Consider the following 12,424-nt stretch of genomic DNA (forward strand, 5'->3'; position numbering starts at 1 on the left):
TTGAACCCTCTTGGGCGGATCGCAGTGGCGCTTCCGCAGAACAATTGTGCAAGGCGGCTACGTGGTCCTCAGTGAACACGTTCATTATGTTCTATGCCTTTGATACTTCCGCCTCCAAGGATGCTTCCTTTGGACATTGGGTTCTCATACCTGCTTAGACATGCCCCCTCCTTTGAGGAACTGCTTTAGGACATCCCTGATGTATTCCCTGTGGAACACAGTGTACCCCGCTGCAGAAAAGGAGATTTATGGTAGACTTACCATGGTTAAATCTCTTTCTGCGAGGTACACTGGATTCCACAGGGCGCCAACCCTGACACACTTAGCTTCTATGGGTTTGTATGGCATTAGCCGCTGGTTCCTTCTCCTGGCGTGAGAATGTGGTTCTATGTGACAAACATCTCAGATTCTCTTTTGCCTGCTCCTACATTGGACTGGTTAACGAAAAACTGAGCTCACAGTGCCTGGAGGCGGGGTTATAAAGGAGGCCCCGCAATGCATCCTGGGACAGCTAAAGCTTTAACCTGTTGGTGCCTGGATCAAGATCCCATCTCTACACCCAATGTATTCCCTGTGGAACCCAGTGTACCTCGCAGGAAATGATTTAACAATGGTAAGTCTACCATAAATGTCCTTTCTCTCACTCACACAGAGCTATAACCACACTCCCGTCATTCCTCAATGGCTGCCTCCAGTCTCTGTGCTCGGATGCTCTGTACTGTTGCTCTTTATCTGCTGATCTGTCTCTGTATCTTGCTGTCCTTCCTCTACCCTGTCCTGCTACCTCCCCTGCTCTGTGCCCTGCACCATTCCCCTACCCTGTCCTGCTGCCTCCCTTGCTCTGTGCCCTGCACCATTCCCCTACCCTGTCCTGCTGCCTCCCCTGATCGGTGCCCTGCACCATTCCCCTACCCTGTCCTGCTGCCTCCCCCGCTCTGTGCCCTGCACCATTCCCCTACCCTGTCCTGCTGCCTCCCCCAATCTGTGCCCTGCACCATTCCCCTACCCTGTCCTGCTGCCTCCCCCGCTCTGTGCCCTGCACCATTCCTCTACCCTGTCCTGCTGCTTCCCCTGCACCATTCCTCTACCCTGTCCTGCTGCCTCCCCCGCTCTGTGCCCTGCACCATTCTTCTACCCTGTCCTGCTACCTCCCCGCTCTGTGTCCTGCACCATTCCGCTACCCTTTCCTGCTGCCTCCTTGCTCTGTGCCCTGCACCATTCCCCTACCCTTTCCTGCTGCCTCCTTGCTCTGTGCCCTGCACCATTCCCCTACCCTGTCCTGCTGCCTCCCCCGCTCTGTGCCCTGCACCATTCCTCTACCCTGTCCTGCTGCCTCCTCCACTCTGTGACCTGCACCATTCTCCTACCCTGTTCTGCTGCCTTCCCTGATCTGTGTCCTGCACCATTCCCCTACCCTGTCCTGCTGCCTCCTTGCTCTGTGCCCTGCACCATTCCCCTACCCTGTCCTACTGCCTCCCCCGCTCTGTGCCCTGCACTATTATAGGGGGATATGCATTGGTGTTGTGCCATCTGCATGTCCCTGTGGCCGGGGCTATGACATGTTCGGATAATGTGGTTGTGGTATTATAAGCCAATGTTGTATCTGTTACATGAGAGTCTTATTTGTTGTTTGTGCATTTGTAATGTGGTCAAAGGTTTTTTTTCGAATGGATGCGCTACTTTTCTGCTGGAAAAAAAACCCGGGATGATAGCGCGATTAATAACTGATGGTCATTATCGTGCTCTACAATTAGAGCCCATTTTTTTCATGGGTTCAGGGATAAGTCCCCGATCGTATGTGTTTTGGCTCTGTGGGCTATATTAGTGATTATCTGAAGCATAATTCCCGATAAGCGCTGTGTATCTGGTACGTGAATAGTCCCCATGGGATTATTTATGCGGTAAAGTACCACGGGTAATTGAATACTCGCCAAAGTGTGCAAGTTAAAATGAATCAGCTAAACCTCTTTGTTAGTAATAGTAAGATGGTGGTGTAGTGGTTAGCATTGCTGTCTCACAGCACTGAAGTCATAAATTCAATTCCCGAACAATATGCTATCTGTGTGGAGTTTATATGTGTTTACACAATTGCTCCAAAAATCATACTGGTAGGTTACTTGGCTTCTGATAACAAATTGACTCTAGTGTGTGCGTGTGGTAGGGAATATAGAGTGTAAGCTCCCCTGATGGGACTGATGTGAATGATTAAATATTCTCTGTACAGTGTAATATGTATGCACTATACAATATAAAGATCTGTGAATAATAATAATAATACTGCTATTTTATTCCAGTAGATGGCGGCACAAGCAGGAATGCCTTGGAGGGAGATCTCTTCTTATATGCAGATACTAAAACAGAAGATAACATCACACAGGATTCTCCAGGAGGCAGCGCTGTTATGCTAAATATACATCCAGTACCTCACAGCGCAGATATATCATCTGATCCCTCTAACTGCGAGGACTGTTCTCCTGCTACCTCAGATTGTGTTTCACATAGTGCAGCGTATACACCTGATAATATATTTCCCTGTTCCGAGTATGGGAAATGTTTTACAAAGAAATCATATCTTGTTACACATAAGAGAAGTCACACAGGTGAGAAACCATTTCCGTGCTCTGAGTGTGGGAAATGTTTCAAACAGAAATCATATCTTGTTACACATCAGAGAAGTCACACAGGTGAGAGGACATTTTCATGCTCTGAGTGTGGGAAATTTTTTACACAGAAATCAGCTCTTGATAAACATCAGATAATTCACACAGGTGAGAGGCCATTTCTGTGCTCTGAGTGTGGGAAATGTTTCAAACAGAAATCATATCTTGTTACACATCAGAGAAGTCACACAGGTGAGAAACCATTTCCATGCTCTGAGTGTGGAAAATGTTTCACACAGAAATCACATCTTTTTATACATCAAAGAATTCACACAGGTGAGAAGCCATTTCCATGCTCTCAGTGTGGGAAATATTTTACACAGAAATCAGCTCGTGATAAACATCAGATATTTCACACAGGTGAGAAGCCATTTCCATGTTCTGAGTGTGGGAAATGTTTTACACAGAAATCAGATCTTGTTAAACATCAGAGAAGTCACACAGGTGAGAGGCCATTTTCATGCCCTGAGTGTGGGAAATATTTTACACAGAAATCAGTTCTTGATAAACATCAGAAAATTCACACAGGTGAGAGGCCATTTCCATGTTCTGAGTGTGGGAAATGTTTTACACAGAAATCAGATCTTGTTAAACATCAGAGAAGTCACACAGGTGAGAGGCCCTTTAAATGCTTTAAGTGTGGGAAATATTTTACACAGAAATCAGTTCTTGATAAACATCAGATAATTCACACAGGTGAGAGGCCATTTCCATGTTCTGAGTGTGGGAAATGTTTTACACAGAAATCAGATCTTGTTATACATCAGAGAAGTCACACAGGTGAGAGGCCATTTTCATGCTCTGAGTGTGGGAAATATTTTGCACAGAAATCAGCTCTTGTTAAACATCAGAGAAGTCACACAGGTGAGAAACCATTTTTATGCTGAGTGTAGGAAATGTTTTACACAGCAATCAGATCTTGTTAGACATAAGAGAACTCACACAGGTCAGAAATAACAGATTCGTACCTGTTAATATGTTTTCCTTTACTCTTCCATGGCAGCACGGCCTCTGGGTTATTCCCCATATAGGTAGAGACAGGAAAGAAGAAAAAAAGACACCAACCCTATATAAGCCACTCCCCTTCTGGCCTCCGTGTCTTTCGTTCCCCAAGCTTTTAATCCAACAAAATAGTTAATCATAATAATAAACAAACTGAGAGAAAAAAATGAAATCCTGGGGTGGGAATATATGTGCTGCCATGGAAGAATAAAGGAAAACATATTAACAGGTAAGAATCTGTTATTTCCTTAACCCCCCATGGCAGCGCGACCAAGCAGCTACATCACTGGGTGGGCTAAATAATACTGACAGAAAAATTATCATTTTTATTTAGTCAAATCACCGCACTGAGTATTTTCTTCCAAATTCGGCATCCGCCGATGCCTGTACGTGAATTCTATAATGTTTCGCAAAAGTATGGACTTCCAACCTGCAGCTTTACAAAGTTCCTGTATTGATGCAGATGTTTTCTCTGCCCACGAGGTTGCCATCGCCCTGGTAGAATGTGCTTTCAAGTCTTTGGGCACATGTTTTATATGCCTCAGCTATACAGGACTTACTCCATCTTGAAATAGCGGCCTTTGACGCACCTTGTCCCTTGTTCTTCCCTTCCATTAACACAAAGAGTTGTTTGGACTTTCTAATTGGAGCTGACCTATCAATATAGACCTTTAGCGTCACTGACCAAGATCAAATCTGATTTGACAAGATGGAGAACATATATCATATCCTGGCTGGGTAGGATTATCGCCCTTAAAATGACAGTTATACCGCAACTCCTCTACCTTTTCCAAACTCTACCTGTGAGGGTACCGGAGAAGGTTCTCAGAGATGCCCAGGCCTCATTCGTGAAGTTTGTCTGGAACGACAAACCCCCACGGATAGCCTTTACTGTGCTCCGGCTCCCCCGCATAGAAGGGGGTAGAGGATTTCCAGATGTCAAATATTATTATCTGGCTAGCCATCTAAGTCAAATGGTGGCCTCCTTTGTGCCCCGCGGCTCTATTGCCTGGGTCGATTTTGCTGCGCTTTCTTTGGGAATTCGTTCATTGGCTTCGCTGTGGGGCCTGGGCAAATCACATCTGGTGGCACTAAAAAACACCGCTCCCTTCCTTAAATTCCACCTATCTATTTGGCATAAATCTCTTACGAAGTATAACCTGTCCTCTCCACACTCCCCTCTCACACCCCTCTGGGACAACCCTGATTTCCCCGCTGGGGTCTCACCCTATAAGTTTACATCCTGGTTTAACGCCCGCATCCTTGTGGTACACGATCTCTCTCTACAAGGTCACTGGATGTCAGTAGACGATATCAAATCCAAATTTCCCTCACTATCCCCTCCCTTCTTTGAATATTTTCAGCTTCGCCATTTCCTCCTCTCCCTGCCTCAGGTCGATGCTCAGCGGGACCCTACTCCCTTTGAGTCTCTATGTACTACAAAACCCATAAGCAGAGGACTAATCTCGCAGATATATTCTATGTTGGTTGGGACCACCTCTGGGCCGCAGACCCGCCATGAGCGGGAGAGGGACATGGGTTCCCCTCCAGACGAAGCCTGCTGGGAAGAAGTACGAGAGGGCATCGCTAAAAGCTCTATCTCAACCCGACTCAAGGAGACATCCTATAAACTGTATTATCGGTGGTATTATACCCCAGACAAACTATCTCGGATGTTCCCCTCTGCCACCCCAGTCTGCTGGCGGGGATGCGGTCAACGTGGTACTCTCCTCCATATTTGGTGGACCTGTCCACGTATTGTTAACTACTGGAATAAGGTGCTTGATATACTGAACTCCTTATCTGGACTTACACTTAAATTGGACCCGTGGATGTTTCTATTGGCCCGTCCACATCCAGACCTTGATCCTCTATTAAATAAATTGTTTTCCCATATTTTAGTAGCCGCTAAATCTTTAATAGCTAAAAACTGGAAAGCCCCCGCCCCTCCCACTATACCAGCTTTGAATAATTATATCTGGTTCGTAGCTAATATGGAAAAAATCACTTATTACCTACATGACTGTCCTCACAAATTTGAGCTCGTTTGGGATCCCTGGTTAATCGCGATGTCTCCCCCATTATAAGGTTCAAACCATTCTTTTGATCCCGTTTTCCAAATCTCTGGCCATGCTGCACCTGGACCCTCCCTCCGGACGCCATCTTGCCCTTCCAGACCCATACTGGATATGTAATGGTACGTAGCCCAAATGTCTACTTATGCATTGTATAGTGTATACACTCTCCATAGATACATTGGGCGTTTATCTCCTCCCATGGCATAGAACGGCTCTGTTGTTCCTTTTCTCTCTCTCTCTCCCTCTCCCCTCCCCCCCCCCCTCTCGTTACTCCCCGATGTTCCTGTTTTCTTTATGTATATGCTCCCCGCTTGGGGAGAAATTTTTGTATATCTGTTTAAATATGCACAAACTTATTTGAAAAATTACCACCATGGAAACTGATTTTCACATTTTATTATGCAATTGAATCTGTATTGTATATTTCTCTGTTTCTCCTGGTGTAAATAAAAAGTAAAAAAAAAATATAGACCTTTAGCGCTCTAACAAGATCCAATTTGTGGAAAAAGATGGTAAAACGATTTCTCGATTAACATGAAAACTAGAAAATACTTTGGGAAGAAACTGCAGATTCGTGCGCAAGACCACCTTATTCTCAAAAAAATGAATGAACGGCTGCTCTACCCAGAGAGCCTGCTGTTCCGAGACTCTTCTTGCTGATGTGATGGCCACCAGAAAGACCACCTTCCAAGTCAATAATTGAAATGAAATTTCTCGCAAAGGCTCAAAAGGCGCATCCGTCAGCGCATTCAAGACTAGATTTAGATCCCAGTGTGCCACAGGTGCCCTAATCACAGGCTTCACTTTTTTTGCTTCCCGTACAAACCTCATCACATATTTATTGGCCGCAATATCCTTATCCAACATTGCCCCTACAGCTGAAATTTGTACTTTAATAGAACTTACTGACAGACCTGCTTTCAGACCTGCCTGCAGAAAATCCATTATTACAGGAATTTCATTCATATTCCTGACTTTCTCTTTACATCAGATCCTGTAATACATCTTACAGGTCGCTAGTTTCCTGGCTTTAAGCAGTGTTGCTACTACTTTGTTAGAGAAACCGGACAGCTTTACATTTCTGGTTTCAACAACCATGCCGTCAGGTTCCATGCCCTGGGCTGAGGCTGATACACAAGACCTTGGGATAAAAGGTCGGGAGCTGCTGGCAATTCCAGGGCCTGCTTACTGCCAACCACAGGACTTGCGAGAATCATGCCCGCCTTGGCCAATATGGCAGGATTGCTATCACTGTAACTTTTTCCTGCTGTATTTTCCTCAGAATCCTTGGAATGAGGGGAAACAGAGGAAACACGTATGCTAGGGACATATCCCACGTAGCCATGAGAGCATCCACCTGAGCTTCTTGAGGCTCCTGATACCTGGAGAAGAACACGGCACCTTCCTGTGCAGGCCGTGGCCATGAGATCCACCTGAGGCAAACTCCATTTTACCACTATGACATCAAATATTTGTCGCTCAGCTGCCTCTCTTCTGGAAGAATGGTATGTCTAATCAGGAAATCTGCCACTCTGTTTTGCTTGCTGGCTACAAATACCGCTGTGATACTGAACACATTTTGCTCTGCCCATTGCAAGAGACACTTGACTTCTTTTATCATAGACATGCTTTTTGTACCTCCCTGATGGTTTATGTAAGCCACCACAACTCTGTTGTCCGACCATATAACTACTTCCTATCTGATGAGGACACTTTAAAAGCGAAGAAACGCCATAGCGACTGCACTCTTCTCTCTTATGTTCGAGTGGGTGGACTGAAAATCTAACGGCCAGATTCCTTGAACCACTTCTTGACCGCAAACAGCTCCCCAGCCTGACCGGCTTGCATCCGTAGTGACTATTACTTGTTAAGCCATACTGAAAGACTTTCCTCTTTCCAGTCTCTGGTCGTTTAGCCACCACTGTAGATCCATCTTTGCACCCTTTGACAGCACTATTTTCTGCATCAGGACTTTGCTGTTTCTGTTATACTGGGTCAAGAAACATCTCTGCAGGCTCCTCATATGCAGTCTCGACCAAGGAACTGTATCCAACACTGCCGCCATGAGACCTAATGTCTTGAGACAATCTCCTGATGTGACCATGCACTCTGCTAACATTTGGAGTAACTGATTTCTTATTTTCTCTTTTCTTAGTGTAGATTCTGTATCTATTTGAACTCCCAGATACTTTATTTGCCTTGTAGGAGTCAACTGTCTTCTTTCCACATTTATCAACTAGCCGTGCTGCCTTAGACATTGGAGTGTTTTCAGCGTACTTTGTTTCGCCTCCAGTTTTCCGTCTGCTGCTATCAGGATATCGTCCAGTTATGGCCAAATCATGATACCTTTTTTCCTTAGATGTGCCACGACCACTACTAAAACTTTTGTAAAAGTCCTTGGCGAACTGGCTAACCCGAATGGCAGAGATCTGAACTGGTAACTTTTTCCTAGAATATGGAACCTGAGAAACTTTTGATGTCCTTCGAAGATGGGGATGGGGACATGCAGATAAGCATCTTTGAGATCAATAGATGTCATATACGTCCCTTGACGCAGATCCGGCAGGATAGACCTTATGGACTCCATCTTGAACTCTCTTTGCTTGATAACAGTTGAGGCGTCTTAAGTCCAATATGGTTCTGAAACCCTCTGAAACTTTTTTTATGATGAAGAATCTGGAGTACCACCCCTGGATTTCTCGACTGGTTGGGATCTCCACTACTACCTTTTGATCTATCATATTTTGCAAACTTATCTTCAGAGCTTGACGTTCTAAGTGACCTTCTGGGATCGGAGAGCTGAGAAAAAATTTTACTGGTCGCCCCACAAGCTCCAGCTTGTATCCGCTTGTGACTATCTCTAGCACCCATTTGTCTGAAGTCAAGTTTTTCCATACGTCACTGAATTGCAGCAGTCTTCCACCTACAGCTTCTGGTTCCTTTCTTCTGGCATCATTTGGTGAACTGATGAGAAAAGGTTCTGTTATCCTTGCCTCCTTGGCCACGAAAAAGAGAACGCGAAGTGCTCCACTGGCCTCTCCTAAAATTTCTGCCTAGCCTATAGGCCTTGAAATCCTTATATTCCTGAGATTTTGTTTTTTGAGTTTTCGTAAAGTCGGCTCTCCTAGGTCCTCTATCCTGTGGCAACCATACTGACTTGCCACCTGACATTTTACTAATTATTTCATCCAATTGCTGACCAAACAAATAATCTTGAAAAGGCAAAGACAATAGCCTATTCTTTGACTGCACATCCGCCACCCAGGGTCTCAACCATAAGGCCCTTTTTACTACGGCTGCAGTTGCACCAGCCCTGACTGATAACTTCACTGAATCCATCGACGCATCACATAAGAATTCCACAGCGAGCTAAATGTTCTGCACTGACTTCAATAGATCTGCTCTTTTTATGCCGTCCAAAATATCCGACTCCAGATCGTGACACCATTCTCTCAAAACTCTTGTGGTTACTGCCATAGCTGCTGCCGGTTTCATGGCAGCCCCTAATAAAGCATGCTGCTTTTTCAGACCCACTTCAATCCGTCTATCCATTGAATCCTTGAACTCATTAGCATCTTCCAATGGCAATGCCGGTTTCCTAGAAATTCTTGCAATAGCCGCATCCACTTTAGGAGACTCATCCCACTTCACAACCTCTTCCTGGAGAAAAGGATACATTTTACCTATCCTTTGTGGAACCGACACCCTTTTATCTTGGCACTTCCACTCCTCCGATACCACATCATTGAGAGCTTGAGACAATGGAAACACTTTCCCTTTCTTTTTTGTTTCCTTAACTAATAAATCTTGCGGCTTCATTTCTTGCTGCACTTCCTCAATGTCTAAGGAGCGATGAATTAAAACGAAGAAATTGTTAACCAAATCAATATTACAGACACCTTCTGTCTTAGAAACCACAGACTCCTCCTCAGACTTTGAATTATCGGATGCTCTACAGGTCTCTTCAACATCAGAAACTTCAGAATTATCACTCAGCACTGCCCTGGATCTTTTTACTGACACCCTATTGAAATCCTCTTTGGTTACAAAAGTATCTGACAGAGCTGCTTTCAGTAACCCCACCAGTTGCGACATCTGAGAAGGAGGCATAACTTGCTGAGGTATCTTGCAATCTCCACACACGTTTCCTGAGGCTTTATCTGGCAACTCCTTGTCACACAATGAACACTTGTGTAAATGCAATCTCTTGTGCTTAGCTTTAACATCCACCCTTTCTTTACTGGTCTCTGATCTACCAAAAAAACAGAAAAAAAACACCTCACTAAAGCTATTTGACACACACACACCAGCAGCAGGAAAAAAAACTTGTAAAAAGAGAGAGAAAAAATCTTTGCAAAGAAAAATTCTCTTAACCAGATTTCTTAGTGGGTGGCCGTTTTTCCTCTTCCATACTGCCTGCTCCTGAGCATGCTCCCAGCTCCCCTGATGCTGAGACTCAGAGGCCAAACAGACTGCAGCATTTCCCAGGCTGAGCGCGGCGGGACCTCACTGCCACGCCCGGACACTGCTGCTATTAGCCACCCGGGTATATGGGGAACGGCAAGCAGCACATGCGCCCACTCCCCCAGCGCACAGAGGCCGGCTCCACACCTCTTCTCTCCCCACCGGACAGCTACAGCGGCGGAGGGGAGGCCCACAGAAACCCTGGTAAGCTCCTGCCGGCGCTACCTGTCTGCTACCTTGAAAGAAGAAAAAAAGACACAGAGGTCAAAAGGGGAGTGGCTTATATAGGGCTGGTGTCTTTTTTTTCCTTCTTTCCTGTCTCTACATATAGGGGGAATATCCCAGAGATTGTGCTGCCATGGGGGGTAAAGGAAACCATTTTCATGCTCTGAGTGTAGGAAATATGTTACAAATAAATCAGTTCTTGTTGCACATCAGAAAAGTCACATGGGTGAGAAACCATTTCCATGCTCTGAGTTTGGAAATTGTTTTACAAATAAATCAGAACTTGTTAATCATCAGAGAATTCACAGGTGAGAGGCCATTTCCATGCCCTAAGTGTGAGAAATGTTTTACACGTAAATCACATCTTGTTACACATCAGATTTCACACAGGAGAAACATTACTATGAGTTGATACAAAACAGGGTTGAAGCAACACTCCTGTCACACAGTGTTTTAACACTTTGTTATCCTTCCAAAGATAATTGGAATGTGTGTCATTAATAATAGTAATACCAGACCACATAGCTGTTATGTATGGGCTATATTTTATGGATTTCAGTCAAACACATAAAAGATAAAATGCATTATCATCTTGTAAAACATTTTATTATGGAAACTTATGGGTAGAATCCAGTAATTGCTGTTCTGGAATGGAGTAATGGTGACGCACGAACCACAAAGTATTTCCTGGAGGTTAGAGAAAAAAAACTATTTACTTTTCACTTTTTTTGCAATTTATTGAAAAATAATTATATTGTCAAAAAGCTAATTATATTTTCTGGGCAAAAAACATTGTGTGGGTCACTACATCAGCATTTAATGAGCTAGCTCATTAGCTTCTGTAGAAACTACTCTCTGACCCCTCCTAACTCAGTGCTGAAGGAGCAGGTATCTCCCCTGTTCTCCAAAGATGTCCAGGTTGGGTATGTGTGTCAGTGCTGCGTGTTTCCTTACTGGTTACAGGCTCTCTAAAGAGCAGATACTGGTGGCTGAGAAGGCGCAGTTTTCACACAGTTCCGGCCAGATTCTGGGGTTTCAGAAGCAGGGACCCAGACACGGGGAAGGCGGGAGGCACTGCGGTAACATCGCCAGGAGTGAGGGACAAGCCGGGCGCCTGCACTCTGCCAGCAGCACATGAAAGATGCCAGCAGGAAGTGCATCTTAGTCCCCTTTATCACCCTAACAAAAGGGTAGTTGGTAGGGGCAAACATGGTCAATGTCCACCCTAGTAGAGATGGTAACACACGATATGATAGGTCATCTGGCCAGCTTGAACAAACTGCCAGAGCCGCATTCACCTACAACCACCCCACAGTGGATATACCTAATGTCATCTGATCTTGGAAACTATGCAGTGTTGGGCCTGGTTAGTACTTGGATGGGAGAGCACCTGGGAATACCATATGCTGTAGGTAATGGAGATTATCAGCAGGAAAGACACTCACCCTATGTGAAAGAGTTCGGCAGTAGGTAACTTTTACATCAGTGTTTATACTGTTGGGTATATTACTCTGTGCAACGTCTGAGAATACCACTAAGGGTAAAGCTGAAGGTGGAAAGCTCTGTGTTGTTTGTGAACCGAATCACGTGTCAGAAACTGTGGCTAGTTCTGTAGAAGAGCCAGCCAGGGTCAAGTGTTTTGCAATGTCTATAACTTCTGCTAGGAGGATAAGTATCTGCCAAATGATATATTTACACAGATATTTATGGTATCTGTGATATACACTATATGGACAAAAGTATTCGGAAGCGTGACCATTACACCAACAGGGACTCTAATGACATTGTATTCAAATACATATACTTTAATATGGAGTTGGTCCCCTTTTGCAGCTATTACAGCTCCACTCTACTTTGAAGGCTTTCCACAAGATTTGGGAGTGTTTCTGTGGGAATTTGTGCCCATTCTGTAGAGCATTTATGAGGTCAGTCACTGATGTTGGATGAGAAGGCCTGGCTCGTAATCTCTGTTCCAGTTCATCACAAATGTGCTCG

The 12,424-nt window shown here is 44.8% G+C and overlaps 1 pseudogene; it reads left to right on the plus strand.

Moving 5' to 3' along the window:
* Positions 1-3,813, plus strand: part of LOC135057077 (oocyte zinc finger protein XlCOF7.1-like) — a 211,787-nt pseudogene extending 207,974 nt beyond the window's left edge.
* The last annotated feature ends 8,611 nt before the right edge of the window (positions 3,814-12,424 follow it).

Source organism: Pseudophryne corroboree, chromosome 3 (assembly GCF_028390025.1).
Source record: "Pseudophryne corroboree isolate aPseCor3 chromosome 3, aPseCor3.hap2, whole genome shotgun sequence".
Taxonomy (NCBI): Eukaryota; Metazoa; Chordata; class Amphibia; order Anura; family Myobatrachidae; genus Pseudophryne; species Pseudophryne corroboree.